General features: G+C 43.8%; 1 protein-coding gene across 1 annotated transcript in view; it reads right to left on the reverse strand.

The window, feature by feature from the left end:
* Window positions 1-14,991: 14,991 nt before the first annotated feature.
* EPHB1 (EPH receptor B1) overlaps window positions 14,992-19,743 on the reverse strand; it is a 249,680-nt gene continuing 244,928 nt past the window's right edge. The window contains exon 17 of the transcript XR_010086583.1: window positions 14,992-15,279. The gene's annotated coding sequence lies outside the window, so the exon portion shown is untranslated. The remainder of the gene's footprint in view (window positions 15,280-19,743) is intronic.

Genomic DNA, 19,743 nt, shown 5'->3' on the forward strand with positions numbered 1-19,743 from the left:
TGAACAACCAGACACAACAGCTATGTCAAACCCAAGGCGATACTAATCTTTCACACTTTAACCTCCTAGGTGCTGCAATGTTTTAGCTGGTAAAGGTTCTTCACTTGTTTCTCTTATTGTTGACAGGCCAGACCCATAGACATAAATAAACCAAACGTGTTTATTTGACGTACACGCACAGGGCCCAGCTGTGCTTTTTACTCTTGTTTTCTAATATTTTAAAAATGAAGCATGCAGGACATGTATCTGACACATACAAACTGTAGACTGGCTTAAAATGGAAATATTATCTCGTATGCAGGGTTTGGTGTTCAAAATTGAATAATGTATACACATATGTCGCTGGTTGAGCGCCTCATCTGAAATGGCTGTTTAAATATGCATTGCAAACTATTCGTTAATTTACTTTATGTTACCTTAGACGAATAATCGTATCAGTTGAGAATATATATCCTCCTTCAGACCTTAAGGCTTCAGACTGAGCGATGACCCCTCTTGGCATAAGCACTAGGAGCACAGATACTACTACTGTATATAGTTTAGGCAGCATCTCCCTATTAATATTATTTTAGATTTAAACACAGTTGGTCTCTATGCAGGTCTGCAGTGATAACATATTTTAAAAAGTCTAAGCCAACATCTCTGCTCTATCCGACAAGCTCGGTGACTGGCTGCCCCTGTGGTAAATTTTGAGCAGTGTGGAGGAATTAAAATGACGTCCTTCTACATAACCTGTAACTTAATACTCTCCCAATACCAACTTAACTAAACATACATAACTAACTCAGCTATCACAGTTTTACTCTTATGCAATAAGCCTGTTATATCTTACAAAAATGCCTCATAGCAATTGTTAACTAACTTACCGCGACAGTTATTTTCAACCTGTTTTAATGTGTACACAAGCTGATTTTATTAAAGACACGGAGGCTCCTATTATGCATATCTCTTTCTTTATTTCCTCAGCAGCAAAGATAGAGGAATATAAATATTATCAAAAATGAAAGAAAAAACTGTACAGGCATAACGAGTAGCCAATCACATAACAGAGGAAGTAGCTATATAAGTCCTGTGTCTCCCACAATCCCCCTCTTTCTTTGCTGCTTCCTCAGACAGCTAAGTATTTTACTTGAGCTCTCCTACTCATTGCATTTTGTTTACTTGTGATTCATGTTTTGCTTATGCTTGTTTCATTATTGTCGTTTTTATTTATTGTTGATTACTATCTAGTACCTACATCGTTGGTGTATTGGGGGTTTCCCCTAGGGGCTTTGCCCGCCGCCGCGGGCTGTTTTCCCTCATACCGCCCCTGTTGCCGCTTCTCGGCGCTATCTCAGCCGCGTGCCCCCTTTCTCTGTGGACGCGACTGAGTGTGCTCGTTTTCCACTCTCGCGGGCTGCCCACGCGGGTGGTGCACGCGCCCCTTCCCCCGCCTGGAGCCGGTCCACGGGCACACCCTGACACGTGCGGCGGCCATTTTGGGCGATCATTCGTTTCACCCTGCTGTGCCGGGCGGTCGGTCCCTTCCTACGGGTCCCCTTGCTACACCAACGATCAGGTTTAGCCATTTTTTCTGTTCTACTGGGTTAATCAACCCATTTTTTTTTCTAGTATTCAATTTTGCTTCTGTTGTACCTCACTATGCAGGATTGCAAAGATGGGCCTACTGTCCCTTCTGGGGATTTTACGATAGATAATCCCGAGGGCGCTATGGCCTCTCAGGAACTCCAGGCCTTGTTGGAAGCTACTATGGCTTCTTCCCTTGAAAAGGCTATTGCCTCCGCTATGGGGACTGTCTCATCCTCCTTTGCCCAGTCACTTCAGTCTGTGCTCTTGCCTTCTATGGCTGCCCCTAACCCCCTGGGTGCGGGGTCCCCTTCCCCTGCCCTGACTGTGCCGGGTGCCCGTAAGGCGAAGGCAAAGGCTAGACATCTCGGGTCCCACTCCTCGATGCAGGCTTTGCCTGTCATGACTGACACGCCTTTGGCGGTCGCAGATAGCGCGCATCCCACGCGCACAAGAGCCCCTGGCCGGGCTAAAAAGGCTAGATTGTGGAAACTGGCTAGAGCCCTGGATGATGGGTCGGATACCGACCGGAGTGTGGACAATGATTCCGATGTTATGGAATATGACTCCTATGGGGAGGACGAGTCTGGCGAGGATCAACCCCTTACGGGTGTCACCCCTTCGGGGTCCTCTGCCGTCCCCCGTAGAAAAGTGCCTGACCCCGCTGGGGATAATGATAAAGGGCTTTTAGACCCACAGGGGAACCCCCTGTTTGACCCGGACGACCTGCGTCACCCGCGGTCTGCCGAATGGGTCCCTCCGGACCATATCGCCCAGTATGTGGCTAAGAGGATTCGCACACCTCCGTCAAAGGAAGGCCGCAATAAATTGCGTGCCGAATGCCCACGACCCTCCCTCCCTGGCGCTGCCTGTAAGACCCCTGAAGTGGACCCTCAAATTGCCCAATTTCTTAATAAATCTGGGTGGAAGCCTAAAAAGGGTCTTGATCACTCACTAAAAGGGTGCCAGGATAAAATTCTGGATACGCTGGGCCCCCTGTCTAAACTGTACGAGCTCCTCGAGGCAGCCCGTACTGGCGACTCAGTTCTAGATATGGACGTGGCCATCGGGTGGGTCCAGCGAGCTATATGCCTTGTGGGGAATGCCAACACGGCTATGTCTTCCGAGAGACGCAAGGCTATTCTCTTGAAAATAGACCCTAAACTGGCTGCTATGACCGTAGCTGAACCTGACTCAGCCGATGAGGGGATGTTGTTCGGCACATCCTTTGTGAAGGACATGGGGTCCTATGTAAAAACCTTTACGGCTATTGACAAGGCGCAAGCTAATATGAAGCGCGTCTTCGCGCCCAAGGTTTTCGGTGGGGCCGGGCGTAGCAGGAACCGTCCTCCCGGCCGTGGTTTCCGTGGCTCATTCAGGGCCAACAGAGGTTACTTTTTCCCCTCTCGTGGGCTCCAGGACCCGAAAACGCCTCCTTTCTTCCCGGCCAGAGGGAGATCGTGGGGCTCTAGATACCCCCGTGGTGGGTCGTCGGGCAGACGCCCTTATGGTGAGTACCCCTTCTTCCCTTCTCGATCAGGTTCGGGTGGCGGGGAGGCTAGCCTTATTTTACCCAAGGTGGGCAGTTATTACCTCAGATGCTTGGGTTCTGCAATGCGTAAAGGGTTACCAACTAGATTTTGTTTCCCTGCCTGTCCAAACGTATACCCCCAGGGAGTTGTCCCTCCCACGGGAGCAGGACGCGATGATCTCCGCGGAAGTCGCGGAGATGTTCTCAAAGGGCGCCATCGAAGAATTGCCGTTCGCCACTCCAGGCTTTACGAGCAATCTCTTCCTTGTACCCAAGAAAGGGGGCGGTGTCCGCCCAGTGATAAACCTTCGCCCTCTCAACGCCTTCCTACGCTACCAACATTTCCAGATGGAAGGCATCCATTGTCTCAGAGACCTCCTGAGACAGTCGGATTGGATGGCCAAATTGGACCTGAAGGATGCATACTTCACGGTTCCAATAGCGATAGAATCCAGGGACTACTTGCACTTCACCTGGCACGGACGGCGTTGGCGTTTTACATGCCTTCCGTTCGGCCTCTCCTCGGCTCCTTGGTGTTTCACCAAGGTTATGAAGCCGGTGGTGTCGTTCCTCCGTACCCGAGGGGTTCGACTAATTATTTACCTGGACGACATCCTGATCATGTCACAGTCGTTGGAATGCCTGAAGTTGCATTTAGACTGGACGATCAACCTCTTACAGAACCTAGGTTTTCTGGTAAACTGGGACAAGTCGGTCCTGACACCCGCCCAGTCTATGGAGTTCCTGGGGTTCCAGGTGGATTCCGTGCGGCAGTTCCTGTACTTGCCAGAATCCAAGATAAAAGCCATCCAGAAGGAGCTCCGTCGAGCTCTTCGCGCTTCGGACTTGTCAGTCCGGCAGTTGGCGAGGATCATCGGCCTACTGGCCTCCTCCATTCAGGCAATATTCCCAGGCCCCTTACATTACCGGGCTCTCCAACGGCTCAAGGGGTCACACCTACGTTCGGGTCGATCATACGAATCCCGACTTTGTCTGGACGAGGAGTCCAGAGACGAGCTGGTATGGTGGTTGGCACACATGGAAGCCTGGAACGGAAAAGCAATTTTCGGTTCCGTTCCGGACGTGGTCATAGAATCAGATGCCAGCTTGCACGGCTGGGGGGCTCGTTGTGGCGACATCTCCACGGGGGGCAGATGGTCCGACGCAGAGAAGTCGTTACACATCAACTGCCTGGAACTCCTGGCGGGGGCCTTTGCGATTCGCAGCCTTACCCCTGGAAAGGCGAACTGTTGTGTTCTCCTCAAATTGGACAACGTATCGGCAGTCCGATACATAAATCACTTGGGCGGAACCAAGTCCAAAATGTTGGCTCTACTGGCAAAGGACTTTTGGCAGTTCTGCCTCCTAAACAACGTCTCGGTGACGGCGGAACATATTCCGGGTCTGGACAATTCAGGTGCGGATTGGAACTCCAGACATTTGAGAGACTCGGGAGACTGGCATTTGCACGCCTCGGTCTTCCAAAGCCTAAACAGGCTGTGGGGTCGGTTCGAGATGGACCTGTTCGCATCTCGACTGAACACTCAGTTACCGAGGTTCTTCAGTTGGAGACCGGACCCGGCGGCAGTGGCGACGGATGCCTTTCTTCAAGAATGGCCTCCAGGCCACCTGTATGCCTTTCCCCCATTCAACATGATCGCTCGTACGATCTCGAAGCTGGTTCGTCACGACTGTTGTCTGACCCTGATCACCCCTCTGTGGAGATCACGGCCGTGGTTCCCTCGTCTGATGGAGTTGTCCATAGACTTCCCTCGTCTGTTGCCGAACTTCCAGGACCTCCTTCTGGATCCGGATGGGAACTCGCACGAATTGGTGCTCCAGCACCAATTGCCCCTGGTAGCATGGTTCCTTTCAGGGGACGCTGGCTTGTCCCTGACGTTCCACAGTCGACTCTCTTGCTCCTCGATAACGCCTGGGCTCCGGGCACACGATCAGCTTACCGAGCTGCATGGAAGTCTTGGTCTGATTGGTGCATGGAACGGGCAGTGGATCCCATATCTGCCCCTCTCCATTTGATACTGGGGTTTCTTACAGCCCTGTTCGACTCAGGCAAGGCGTACAGGACTATCAATGTTTTTCGATCGGCCATATCGGCCGGTCATGGTGGGTTGGAAGGTGTACCCATCGGCAAACATCCTTTTGTATGCCGTCTTCTCAAGTGTATTCGCTTCGTCCGTCCGCCTAGGTCGCGGTTTTCGACATTTTGGGACGTCAACATTGTGTTGCGTTTTCTGTCGGATTGGTACCCTAACCAGGACTTGACTCTTAAACAACTATCCTCCAAGATGGTTATGCTGTTTTGCCTGGTCTCTTGTAAGAGAGTCTCCGATGTTAGGGCTCTTGACTGGGGTGCCTTTGTGTTTACGCCGGATGGCGTTACTTTCACCATATCTAGGAGAACTAAGTCGGCGTCCAAATCCTTCGTATATCCTAGATTCCCGTTGTGTCCGGCGCTCTGCCCGGTGGATTGTTTGAAGGCCTATCTAGAGGCTACACGTGCGGTGCGCTCATCTGAACGCCATCCCCTATTCATTTCGTTTAAGGCTCCTCATCGCCCAGTATCGACTCCGACGCTGGCGCGTTGGATTCGTTGGCTTTTATCCCTAGCGGGTATAGACACATCTGTCTTTACGCCTCATTCTGTAAGGGGTGCTATGGCCTCGAAGGCATCCACAGTTGGTTGCCGCCTAGAGGACATCATGCGCGCAGCGGACTGGTCCCGAGAGTCGACCTTCAGAGACTTCTATTTCAGACCAATTGAACACGTCGCATCTCAGGTGATAGCACAGCTTTAAACTTGCATAATAGGAGCCTCCGTGTCTTTAATAAAATTCCTAGATTTTACTAGTAACATGACGTAAAGTCATGATTTTATTAAAGACACGGAGGCGAGTATTATTCCCTCCCACCCTCCCGGTGTGGATTTGGGATTGGAGATGCTTCGATGCAATACGAGTACGTGGGCAATTGGGTCTGTATTGAGTTCATGTTTTTTGTACTGTGTAGTTTTTATCATGCTTAGATGTTTTGACAGTTTTATATTGATTTCTAATCATGTATATATATTCTATTTCAGCATCATGTTTCATGTAGATCCCTCACGTTTATGTTTGGTAAGTCTACAGTTTGAGTTTGGAAATTACCATATTTTTCTATCTTTTTTAGCTTGAAGTTCTCGTTTTGTTTCCCGTTTCCTGTTTGGATCAAGTGGGACATCGTTTATCTTACCTGGTCTTCGGTTGCGCAAGAAAGAGGGGGATTGTGGGAGACACAGGACTTATATAGCTACTTCCTCTGTTATGTGATTGGCTACTCGTTATGCCTGTACAGTTTTTTCTTTCATTTTTGATAATATTTATATTCCTCTATCTTTGCTGCTGAGGAAATAAAGAAAGAGATATGCATAATACTCGCCTCCGTGTCTTTAATAAAATCATGACTTTACGTCATGTTACTAGTAAAATCTAGGAATTATAGGTGGCCCAAATTTTACAATATAAAAAATTGTGCAGAATATTTTACATGCTACCTAATGGTTAACTATTTTGTCTATATGCTTGTCAAGCTGTTGGGGCATGATGAGCCCACTTGTTATATTTTCATGCACGCAAAAATAAAGAATTAAAAAAAATTAAAAAATAAATAAACTAAATGTCCCGTTAATTGCCTGTTTTTGTGTTTTATGGTACATCCATACAGCATTTGAAGTTGAGGAATTCAGCCAAATCACTGATCGCCTAACATTTGGGTGAATAGCAATTCTGCCGAAAACTAATGCTCAAGTCTGTGTCATGTGACTAAAACCCAATGTGTTTATAGTAGAGCACTATGATCACTTATATAGTAGGTGTTTTGATAGTATATGTCTTGGTAATATAGAGCTGCTACCATAGAGTTTATATGTGGGCTGTATAGAACTCTGGCATTCAGTAGCCTTTTCTTAAAGGAAAAACTGTAAGAGTATGCTTAACCCCTTAAGGACCAAACTTCTGGAATAAAAGGGAATCATGACATGTCACACATGGCATGTGTCCTTAAGGGGTTAAATAAAGCCATAACCAATGGTTGGGGTTCTAGGTCACCCCACGCCCAAAAAATGCCAAGGGATCTTCAGTACACATGTTAACCAAATGTTGCTTGACTATTGAGTCCAGTTCTAATCTGTTTTAGCAACCTCCTTACATAGTTTCATAGATCATTGGTGACTATAGGTCAGATACGTTGGGAGAATGTAATTGACTCGTAGGGCAAAGTGATCTGTAACTCTTCAGATTGTTTACAAATATTTACTATCAGAATTTGCTGTAGCTATTAAAATGAGTGGGATGTTAGTTTTAAAATCCACGGTATTTACTACCATAGCTCACAGGATGGTATGAATGCACCATTTTATTTATTTTCTTGGTGGAAGTGCAAGCTTTACCCAACGATGAATAACTTGAAAATATAGCTGCAAACAATGATACTTCTCAAACTGTAAATAAGAAAAACTGTTTAAAAAAAAAAAAATGTTGGGGCTCGCCAAACCATGCTGAGTGATTAACCTTTTCAGTGCTGAATCTGAAAGCAGGACAATACCCAATGGGGTTTGCATGTTGAGAGAAGATGAGAGTGGACCTGTCTGGAAAGCAGACAGTCTGCTGAAAAAAAGGGGAATGTTAACATCAGATGCATCGTTCCACTCAGGGCTGTCCATGCACAAAGCATTGAAGCAGTCTTGCAGGGGTAAATGTCTGAAGTGCACATTGTACTAATGATGCGTTTATGCTGTTCTTCTGGGGACACCAAATCCAGATCCCCAAATCTGTGCTGACACTAAATCCAGCACTTTTGGGAAATGTATAAAATAATCAGTGAATTATTACAAGTCAACTATTTTGGTTTAATGTTTTCAATTGGTTTTACGGGGCACTGTTTAGAAAGTAAAAAAAAAAAAAAATAGAATAGCTGAGTATATCTAATAAACATCTATCCAGCTGGGATTTATTTTAAATTGCAAATTGATAGAAGAAAATCACAGCTTCAGTCTAGTTACTTGTTCTATTCATGCGTTTTTATTAATGGAGCCACACACCCCTAGAAAGAAACTAGTTAGAAGAGGTGGGCACATGTATGTTGTGTTGCCAACCCGAATACTCCCTCCCCCCCCCCCCCCTTATACAGATACCTGTGCAGAGATAAACATTGCTGATGTTGATGAGTCTTAAAGAGACACTCCAAGCACCCTAAAGGGTTATGCAAGGGGCTTTTATAGTGCTTGAAGTGTTCCTTTAAGACTTTGGAACAGACATTAAATAACATTTGTCAACAAAGCACAAACAAAAGTAATCTCTGAATCCATTTATGCTGGCTTATCATTTTTTCATCTTTAAATCTTTTTCTTCCATCTGCTCGATTCACTACTAATTCCCACCCCAACCCTCAGGATCAACGAGCTGCAGTATGCTACATGCCTGGAAATGCAATGCAAATTTAATTAGGGATGAGATGTGCCCATGAATGTGTTTAGCTGTTTTAATGTTATATAACATGGAAGAATCTTGATCACTGGACTATTTTTTTCCTAGATGTAATATAGCTACAGCTGCAGAATATGCTCTGGCACAGTTTGTGAAGATTACCACAGTTGGTTCTGGTGTATATTGCATGCTCCGTTATGGATACCTTATGCCATGCACAATCCTGGAAACGGCAGATTTCATTTAAGAATAATATCACATTAATCAAAACTTTAATATTTCTTGATACGTCTCCAGCTGACAAGGAAAAATGCATTATATAAGAACATTTTACATTAAAGGGACCTACCACTTTAAATCAACTGTCACATTGGAACCTCTAGATTTGAATGAGGCAGTTGCCTCACTTTGCAGGAGGAGAAAAAACAGGTATATGTGATTTTCTTTCATATTTACCTGCTTCATCTTTCCTATGCTTTACACACCCACTCCAGGGGGACATTGATCTAAAAATCAGTGTCCTATCCCTAGGAATGCTGGAAAAGTGCATTGGGCATGCCTGATAGATTTACACATAGGCAGGTGGAAGATCTCTTCGCTTGCAACATTCCAGAGGAAGTGGCGGCTCGTTCATAGGGGCGCTTTGGTCTGCACCCAGACAGTTTTTAAGTTGGGGGAATCTGCATTTGCACAGTAGATTTGAAACACTAAGATTCTTTTTCTGGAGAGGAGGGTGGTAACCAAAAAAATATGGGAAACAATTGGTGTCTCTTCTGCAATAGGTTTCAGTCCTGCAGGGCCCCTCCCCACTCATTGGTAGATGTTTGGAGAAGCTTTCTTGAGAGCATCTAGGCATGTTGAAAAATGGGGCAGGTTTGAGCAGGTTTTGTGCATGCCTAGTCTACTTGAAGAAGGAATTTCTTGGATTTCCATTGAGCTGCCATTCAAGTTGCAGAGCCAGCTGCCAATGAGGAGAAGCATACTATTTGCCTCTCCATTCAGGGGCCATCAGGGGCTCATAGCACCAGGGGTGGGGTTACAGTGCCCACATGAGAGAGAAGCAAGAAGCCATCTTGGAAGCAATGGAAATTGATGAAAGTCCTTCTTTCAGAGAGAGCACAACAGCAGTAGCTCCTGGCCCCTGACAAATTGTCTTATTTATTTATTTATAACATATTTTACCAGGATGGATACATTGAGATTTCTCTCGTTTTCAAGTATGTCCTAGGTCCACAAAACATTGCATTGTTACAATAGGATACAATATTACAAAATTACGATATACAAACTATATATATATTATATAAATTTAATACATAACATGTAATAAATATATTCAACCATGACGTGCATTCTGTGCTGAGGTATATTGCCATAGATCTCTTAAAAGATTTTAGATTGAATGAAGATTTGACTGTGTCCCTGAGGTTATTCCATAATTGCGGTGCTTTGTAGGAAAAGTAGTATCGAGCCACTTTATTTTTGTATTGTGGTATGCTAAATATTGTGCTAGTGGTAGTAGTAGAAGCTTCCCAGAAATGCTCTTATGCACAAGGCTGGAAAGATGAAGAGTGTGTTGGGATTCCAGTGACAGCCAGCTTAGCTCTTTTAACATGTCACAGTGGTGGGTAAAGTAATTACATTCTAGTACAATGCGGTAGAACAATTAATAGAATGTATTAAGTTTATTAGGGTGGGTTTGCGGTGGGGGGGCATACACTACATCCCCATAATCAATGACTGGCATTAGCATGTGTTGTCCTATCTGTTTCCTTACTGTAGGGCTTAGGCAGGATTTGCTTATGTACAGGGCACCTAGTTTGGGGTAAAGTTTTGAAGAGATATTTTTTAATGTGAAGGCCAAAGGATAGATTGTGGTCTAGCAACATACCCAGATATTTAAAAGAGCAGACTGCTGTCAGTGTACTATTTGAATTTGTTCTGATACAAATTGTTGATTTTGTAGTTTACGTAATTTAGGTACAGTTCCAAAGATCATTGTAATGGTTTTGTCACTGTTTAGGAAGAGTTTCTTATACACTATCCACTTTTCTACCTCTGTGAATTGGTTTTGGAGCACAGCCTGAAGCTGCGGTAGCTTGGGTTTACTAGTGTAGATTACAGTGTCGTCTGCATACATGTGTTCAGTTGAGGATTTTCAGATGTTAGGCAGATAATTTATAAATAATGTGAATAGCAGGGGGCCGAGTGTGGAGTCTTAGGGGAACACCACATGTGACTGGAAGAGGGAGGGAAGCACTATCAGAATGGCCACATATTGCAATCGATCTGAAACATACGATCAAAACCAGGTTAGCGGACGATCACTAATGCCTGAGTTTTAAAGTTTTTGCAAAAGAACGCCATGGTCTACTCTACTATGTCAAAGGCCTTGGCAAATCAAGGAAAATAGCTCCAGTTAAGTCTCCTTGTTCCATGCCAATTTGGATGTCATTGCAGACTTTTAAGAGGCCAGTCGAAGTTGAGTGATTTGGACGAAAGCCTGATTGCTCAGGGGTCAGATAAGTTGATCGTTGATAATATTCACATAGTTGCGTGTGGACGCCTTTTTCCAAGATTTTTAACAATACTGGGAGCAATGATATCGGGCAATAGTTAGATACCAAAGTATTGTCACCACTTTTTTGAATAGGTACAACTTTTGCAGTCTTCCAAAGTTTGGGTATGTATCCTGACACCAGGCATTCATTGATCAGGGTAGTGACAGGTTTAGCAATTGCTGACACACTGAGCTTCACCAACATTGTTGGGATTTGATCTGGTCCACACTGGTTTCTCATTTTTAAATTAGTACGATTTTTCTTAACACTATCAGGCACAGTTCTAAAATTGAATTTCTCTATCTGAGGATTTTGAAGATTTGGCAGTGCCTGATCTTTATTTGCGGTCTGAAAATGAGTGTCATTTGTTATCTTAGCAACCAGGGTGGTAGCACATCCAACAAAATAATTATTAAAGGCATTTGCTACATCTATGGGGTGCTAAAGTGTTTGGTTGTCCATTTTTACAGTGGAGGGTTGGGAGTGGATTGTAGGGGTATGTATGCTATTTATGATTTTCCAGAACAATGCAATCTGATCAAGTTTATAAATGTTTATCAAATATTTTTCAAAATTTTTCTTTCCTTATTTATTTTGGTTTGTATATTTATTTAAAAGTGTTTGCTTTAGGGCTAAACAAAATCATTGTCAAGAAATGTATGTCTCTTTAACATCTAATTTTTATGAGCATTTCACTTCAGTTCAATTGGATATTACTTGAACAAAATGACAATTACATCCATCTTGAATAATATCGAACACATATCAAGATGCAAAACATAAGTAGGTAAGACCAATGTGCTGTCAAAGCCTGAGATCCATTTCAAGAAAATCATCACTCAATAGGTGATAACACAAGTGTGAAAGGAGTGGATTGTCGTGTTGATTATAATGGATGCCTACATAACTATAATATGCCAAAACAGATGGAGAACTCTGTGCAGCATCTAGAGCACGGATAGGCAACCTCCAGCACTCCAGATGTTGTGGACTACATCCCCCATAGGGGACAGGGTTTTGCTTTCCACGCAAAATATTCGCCTCCGGGTGCCTTCTATGAAATTGGCTCCCCGCTTTATTGGTCCTTATCATATTTTGCATAAAGTTAATCCTGTTTCATATGCCTTGGGTCTTCCTAAATATCTGCGTATTCCTAATGTCTTTCACACTTCGTTGTTGAAGCCTTACATACGCAACCGCTATACCCGGCATACTCCTCCTGTCTCTATGGAGGGTCATGAGGAGTTTGAAGTTTCTGCCGTTCTTGACTCTCGACTTCAGTACCTGGTGCATTGGAAGGGCTATGGGCCTGAGGAGCACAGTTGGATTTCCGCTGACGCTGTTCACGCTCCTCGCCTTGTGCGTTCTTTCCATTCTTGTTTTCCTGCCAGGCTTGGCCCTCTCCGCCCGGAGGGCGTGTCTTCAGGGGGGGGTACTGTAGCGGTACTTACCTTTTCCAGGGGCCAGCCGGGGTCCTCTGTTAATGCCACGCGCGGTCCTGCTGCTGCACGAGCCGCGCGCGGCTCATCCGACGGCTGCAACAGGAAGGCGGGCAGTGACCGCGAGAGGCGGTCACGTGTCCCGCCTGACTCTAAGAGCACGCCGTGGGTCTCGGACGCGCTCTTAAAGGGACAGTGGGAGCCTAAATTGGCAAAGGCCTCCCATTGGTCCCTGTCATGCCACACTCCCCATACACTTACCTTTTGGGGGCGTGGATGTGACAGGGGCCAATCAAAATAGATGTTTAGGTATTTATACTCATCTTTTTCCCTTAGTTGCTTGCCCTATCGTGGTTTCTGTTACAGTTCCCTTTAGCGCTTGTTGTGTTCAGTTGTGTTCCTTCGTACTTGACCATGGCTTTGTTTCTGACTACGTTTTCTCTTTATCCTTATCTGTTCTGTTTGCCGGCTTGCTGTTTACCGTGTACCAGACCCCGGCTAGTCCTAGTTTACGCTGTCTCTTTGTGCCCTTGACCTCGGATCGCTCCTGACTCTGTACTCCTCTCATATACGTCGAGTCCGGCCATTCTAAGGTCCAGTAGACGTATCTCCTCTCTGTGTTGTCTTCTGTTGAGTTGAATCCTGCGTGTTGGGGTATATCTTCGTTACACTGTATGAGAGTTCCTATAATATCTGCTCCAACCGCTTTCTCCTAAGACATTATTTTGTACTTTTTATGCACAGACATTTAACTGATAACCTGTGGGGAATGACAGTACATTGGGTGGAATCAGCATCTTGGTAGCAATTTTCAGTTCGAACGTGCATTGTTTTGCGTTGATGTACCTATTACAGTTGCACGCAAAAGCAATTAATTAGTCCAACCTCAGCAAGAGGTCTCATTTGGTAAACCATGAGTTAGTTGATGATCTAAATAACCTCTAACGACTCAAGTACTAGTGCAAGAATAACGGTAATTCCCTTACTCTTTCACAACACCAAGATTGCCAAAGTAAGCTGAGAAATATTTGGGAAGCAGAGGGGATGGGGATGAGTGCATGGAATTGTGAATACCGTATATACTCGAGTATAAGCCGAGTTTTTCAGCACATTTTTTGTGCTGAAAAACCCCAACTCGGCTTATACTCGAGTCAATAGTCTGTATTATGGCAATTTCCATTGCCATAATACAGACTGGGGCTGTCAGAGCTGTACTTACCTTTCCTGCAGCTCCTGTCAGCTCCCTTCTCCTCTGCGCCGTCCGTTCAGCACCTCGGTCAGCTCCCAGTGTAAATCTCGCGAGAGCCGCGGCTCTCGCGAGATTTACACTGGGAGCTGACAGAAGAGCTGCACGGACGGCGCAGAGGAGAAGGGAGCTGACAGGAGCTGCAGGAAAGGTAAGTACAGCTCTGACAGCCCCCTTCTCCCCCCACTGAACTGCCAATGCTGGACCACCAGGGAAGGAGCCCCCCTCCCTGCCATGAATCAAGCAGGGAGGGGGGACGAAAAAAAAATAAATGAATAAAAAATAATAAAAATAATAATAATAATAATAAAATAAAAAAAGTTAATTAAATTAAATAATAAGAAATAATAAATAAAAAAATTAAAATATTTTTTTTTTTTTAAAAATAATAAAATTGCCCACCCCCCACCAAGGCTCTTCAACACACACACACACACACCACTCATACACACTGCACTCATACACACACGCTGCACTCATACACACACACTGCACTCATACGCACACGCTGCACTCATACGCACACGCTGCACTCATACGCACACGCTGCACTCATACGCACACGCTGCATTCATACACACACTGCATTCATTATACACACACACTGCATTCATTATACACACACTGTAAATAAATATTCAATTAATATAGTTTTTTAGGATCTAATTTTATTTAGAAATTTACCAGTAGCTGCTGCATTTCCCACCCTAGTCTTATACTCGAGTCAATAAGATTTCCCAGTTTTTTGGGGTAAAATTAGGGGCCTCGGCTTATATTTGGGTCGGCTTATACTCGAGTATATACGGAAATCAAGAAATATGTGATGTTGGCAGCATAAATCTTCCCGAACTCACTTTGTTCTTTCACACAGTTCTAAGAAATACCTTCTACAGCCTGATCTTATTCACTCTCTTACAGGCCTCTACGTTAAAAACAATGTATGCAGTGCTTCTGTGCGTTCTAGCTCTCCGAGCACGAATTACAACTGCACTACTAAAACCCAAAGTGTTATGTCAATGTCTGCCTTTTAATTCCATCATTCACCCAATGAAGCTCACCAAAGATTTTAGCAAACGATTATGTCATCTAGTCGTGAACTTAGTAAATATTTTAGTTAGTAAAACATTCATAGGCAATACGTATTGTTGTGTATTTTTATTGAGTGCAATTTAGAATTTTTTTTTTAATACAATTTTTTATTCTCTTCTTTGAAATTACAATTGTTACAAACTCCAACATTTTGAACACAGGTGACAAATCTGAGGATTGGGGATTATACAATGCAGGAACTTACAGAAATATACAGCTATGTGGTTGTAATGGAAGCAAAGGTGGGGCAAGAGGGCAGAAAGCAGGCATAAAGGGGCCATTCATTAATCTTTTCAGTCGACATATTGACCCAGGTGAATTATTGGGTGGCAGCTGTTGGCATTACAATCGGTCACTGGGCCATTCCCTGAAAAGAAAATGACAAAAATCTGTTATTATACACGCTATGGAAAACCATTGAAGGCATCTGCATAACGGTAACAAGTATTTACTGAGAATACATCATGGTTAAAGCAAACATATACATTGCAATTTAAATAAATCCTTTATCTGCATCTTCTTTTTGATCTTTGACATCATGGTTGTTTGATAAAATGCAGGATATATCAAATATCCTTAGTATGGGTTATAACGTAAGAAAAACAAAATAAAAAAAACAAAACACCACAGTAGGTGTACCAACACATTAACACGTTTTGTTTTCAATGGTGACGTTAAGCCATTGCTTGTCAGCATATATACATGGCTATATTGGAATTAGCAGTGAGAGCTATCAACTGTACTAAAAGTGTCAAGGTTTGACTTTCAAATTCAATCAGATCCCTTACAATATTCTGTCTTCACACCACAACTGCAGTGTTTCACTGCCCTTCACTCGATCATCGTATTTCTTACTTATCCACTTGTAACATAGTCTGAAAAGAGACATGAGTCCATCCAGTTCAGCCTTCCTTACATCTGGTTTGGTTTTTTGCTGTTGATCCAAAAGAAGGCAAAAAACCCAGTTTGAAGCACTTCCAATTTGCAACAAACTAGGTCTTGACCACAAAATGGCAGTCAGATTTATATTTGGATCAAGGGGCTAGACTTATATTATACTTTCCCCTTCTTATGCAGTTCCTTCCATTTAAAATGACCACTCCCATCCACTAGCATGCCTACCGAAACATAACAATGCACTTTATAATGAAATGTTTATTGGTTGTGATGGTATACATACAGGGAGTGCAGAATTATTAGGCAAGTTGTATTTTTGAGGATTAATTTTATTATTGAACAACAACCATGTTCTCAATGAACCCCAAAAACTCATTAATATCAAAGCTGAATATTTTTGGAAGTAGTTTTTAGTTTGTTTTTAGTTATAGCTATTTTAGGGGATATCTGTGTGTGCAGGTGACTATTACTGTGCATAATTATTAGGCAACTTAACAAAAAACAAATATATACCCATTTCAATTATTTATTTTTACCAGTGAAACCAATATAACATCTCAACATTCACAAATATACATTTCTGACATTCAAAAACATAACAAAAACAAATCAGTGACCAATATAGCCACCTTTCTTTGCAAGGACACTCAAAAGCCTGCCATCCATGGATTCTGTCAGTGTTTTGATCTGTTCACCATCAACATTGCGTGCAGAAGCAACCACAGCCTCCCAGACACTGTTCAGAGAGGTGTACTGTTTTCCCTCCTTGTAAATCTCACATTTGATGATGGACCACAGGTTCTCAATGGGGTTCAGATCAGGTGAACAAGGAGGCCATGTCATTAGATTTTCTTCTTTTATACCCTTTCTTGCCAGCCACGCTGTGGAGTACGTGGACGCGTGTGATGGAGCATTGTCCTGCATGAAAATCATGTTTTTCTTGAAGGATGCAGACTTCTTCCTGTACCACTGCTTGAAGAAGGTGTCTTCCAGAAACTGGCAGTAGGACTGGGAGTTGAGCTTGACTCCATCCTCAACCCGAAAAGGCCCCACAAGCTCATCTTTGATGATACCAGCCCAAACCAGTACTCCACCTCCACCTTGCTGGCCTTCTGAGTCGGACTGGAGCTCTCTGCCCTTTACCAATCCATTCATCTGGCCCATCAAGACTCACTCTCATTTCATCAGTCCATAAAACCTTAGAAAAATCAGTCTTGAGATATTTCTTGGCCCAGTCTTGACGTTTCAGCTTGTGTGTCTTGTTCAGTGGTGGTCGTCTTTCAGCCTTTCTTACCTTGGCCATGTCTCTGAGTATTGCACACCTTGTGCTTTTGGGCACTCCAGTGATGTAGCATCTCTGAAATATGGCCAAACTGGTGGCAAGTGGCATCTTGGCAGCTGCACGCTTGACTTTTCTCAGTTCATGGGCAGTTATTTTGCGCCTTGGTTTCTCCACACGCTTCTTGCGACCCGGTTGACTATTTTGAATGAAACGCTTGATTGTTAGATGATCACGCTTCAGAAGCTTTGCAATTTTAAGAGTGCTGCATCCCTCTGCAAGATATCTCACTATTTTTGACTTTTCTGAGCCTGTCAAGTCCTTCTTTTGACCCATTTTGCCAAAGGAAAGGAAGTTGCCTAATAATTATGCACACCTGATATAGGGTGTTGATGTCATTAGACCACACCCCTTCTCATTACAGAGATGCACATCACCTAATATGCTTAATTGGTAGTAGGCTTTCGAGCCTATACAGCTTGGAGTAAGACAACATGCATAAAGAGGATGATGTGGTCAAAATACTAATTTGCCTAATAATTCTGCACTCCCTGTACATACATACAATTTCCTGTTGTACTTTCCAGGAACTTCACAAGAATGTATATATATCCAATCTAAACTAATATTGAGGGGGGAGAAAAACAAAACAAAAAAAACAAGCAGACAGTGCAGAAGATGGTACATTTTTTATACACACACACACACACACACACACACACACAAATATGTATATGCAACTGTCTGCTTATGTTTTTTTTCTCACTCTCCCCCCCCTCACTCTGATCTTCAGAAAGATATTTATGACCTGCAAGAATGGTGTCTATTTTCTAACAAACCTGTCTTATCTGCACTCATGTCGCTTTAACCCCTGTATCACAACTAAACTTTTGAATAATATATGTCATCTTGCTCAGAAATTCTTCCGACTTGAGAAAGGGAGGTTCTCCCAAAAGCTTGTCATTAAAAAAATATTTTAGTCTAGTAAAAAAGGTATTACAAGATACAAATTTTATCTGTTTTTTACATCTGCATCACTGGACTAATACGGCTTTAATCTCTACTTGAACACTAATATATATATATATATATATATATATATATATATATATATATAGGAATGTCCAATGTCACCTACAGTCTGTCTGTCTGGCGACTTCTAAAGTATTAATATTAATTTGGACAAATATGGCTTACCCGTGCAAATATTTGGATGCATGATGAAGAATAGGAAACTTCCTCATATGACATTCCAATCTGAAGAGGTTGCTTAGGGTACTAAGAATTATCCAATCTTGTATGTTTTAATAACACATTGATACTAAAGTACTAGAAGATAGCTAGCTTCCTATAAATGAAGTAATACAATCCATATACCGTATATACTCGAGTATAAGCCGACCCGAATATAAGCCGAGGCCCCTAATTTTATCCCAAAAAACTGGGAAAACTTATTGACTCGAGTATAAGACTAGGGTGGGAAATGCAGCAGCTACTGGTAAATTTCTAAATAAAATTAGATCCTAAAAAAAATATATTAATTGAATATTTATTTACAGTGTGTGTATAATGAATGCAGTGTGTGCGTATGTGTGTGTGTATGAGTGCAGCGTGTGTGTATGAGTGCAGCGTGTGTGTATGAGTGCAGTGTGTGTGTGCATGAATGCAGTGTGTGTGTGTATGAATGCAGTGTGTGAATGCAGTGTGTGCAGGGCCGGTGCAAGGATATTTGCCGCCGTAGGCAAAAAAAATGTTGCCGCCCCCTCCCCCCCCCCCCATATGTCCTGACTTCCCCTCCTCCTCCCTCAGTGGTCCTTACCTCCCCACCCCTGTGTTCCTTCACCCCCCCCCAGTGGTCCTGACTCACCCCTCCCCTAGTGGTCCTTACCCTTCCCTCCCCTAGTGGTCCTTACTTCCCCCTCCCCTCCCATAGTGGTCCTTATCCCACCCCCTCCCTCTCATAGTGGTCCTTATCCCCCTTCTCCCTCCCATAGTGTTCCTTATCCCCCCCATCCCTCCCATAGTGGTCCTTATACCCCCCATCCCTCCCATAGTGGTCCTTATCCCACCCCCTCCCATAGTGGTCCTTATACCCCCCTCCCTCCCATAGTGGTCCTTATACCCCCCTCCCTCCAATAGTGGTCCTTATCCCCCCCCCCTCCCTCCCATAGTGGTCCTTATCCCCCCCCCTCCCTCCCATAGTGGTCCTTATACCCCCCTCCCTCCCAAAGTGGTCCTTATACCCCCCTCCCTCCCATAGTGGTCCTTAACCCACCCCATCCCTCCCATAGTGGTCCTTATACCCCCTCCCCTCCCATAGTGGTCCTTATACCCCTTTTTTTTTGTTATTAATTTTTTTTTATTATTTATTATTTTTTTTATTATTATTTATTTTATTTTATTTTTTTTCGTCCCCCCTCCCTGCTTGATATATGGCAGGGAGGGGGGCTCTCCTTCCCTGGTGGTCCAGTGGCAGTTCAGTGGGGGGGAGAGGGGGGCTGGCAGAGCTGTAACTTACCATTGCCATAATACAGACTATGACTCGAGTATAAGCCGAGTTGGGGTTTTTCAGCCCAAAAAATGGGCTGAAAAACTCGGCTTATACTCGAGTATATACGGTACTAAGAGTTAGAATTCTTAAGAAGGTTGCAGGGT

This window comes from Pelobates fuscus, chromosome 2, assembly GCF_036172605.1.
Source record: "Pelobates fuscus isolate aPelFus1 chromosome 2, aPelFus1.pri, whole genome shotgun sequence".
Classification (NCBI taxonomy): Eukaryota; Metazoa; Chordata; class Amphibia; order Anura; family Pelobatidae; genus Pelobates; species Pelobates fuscus.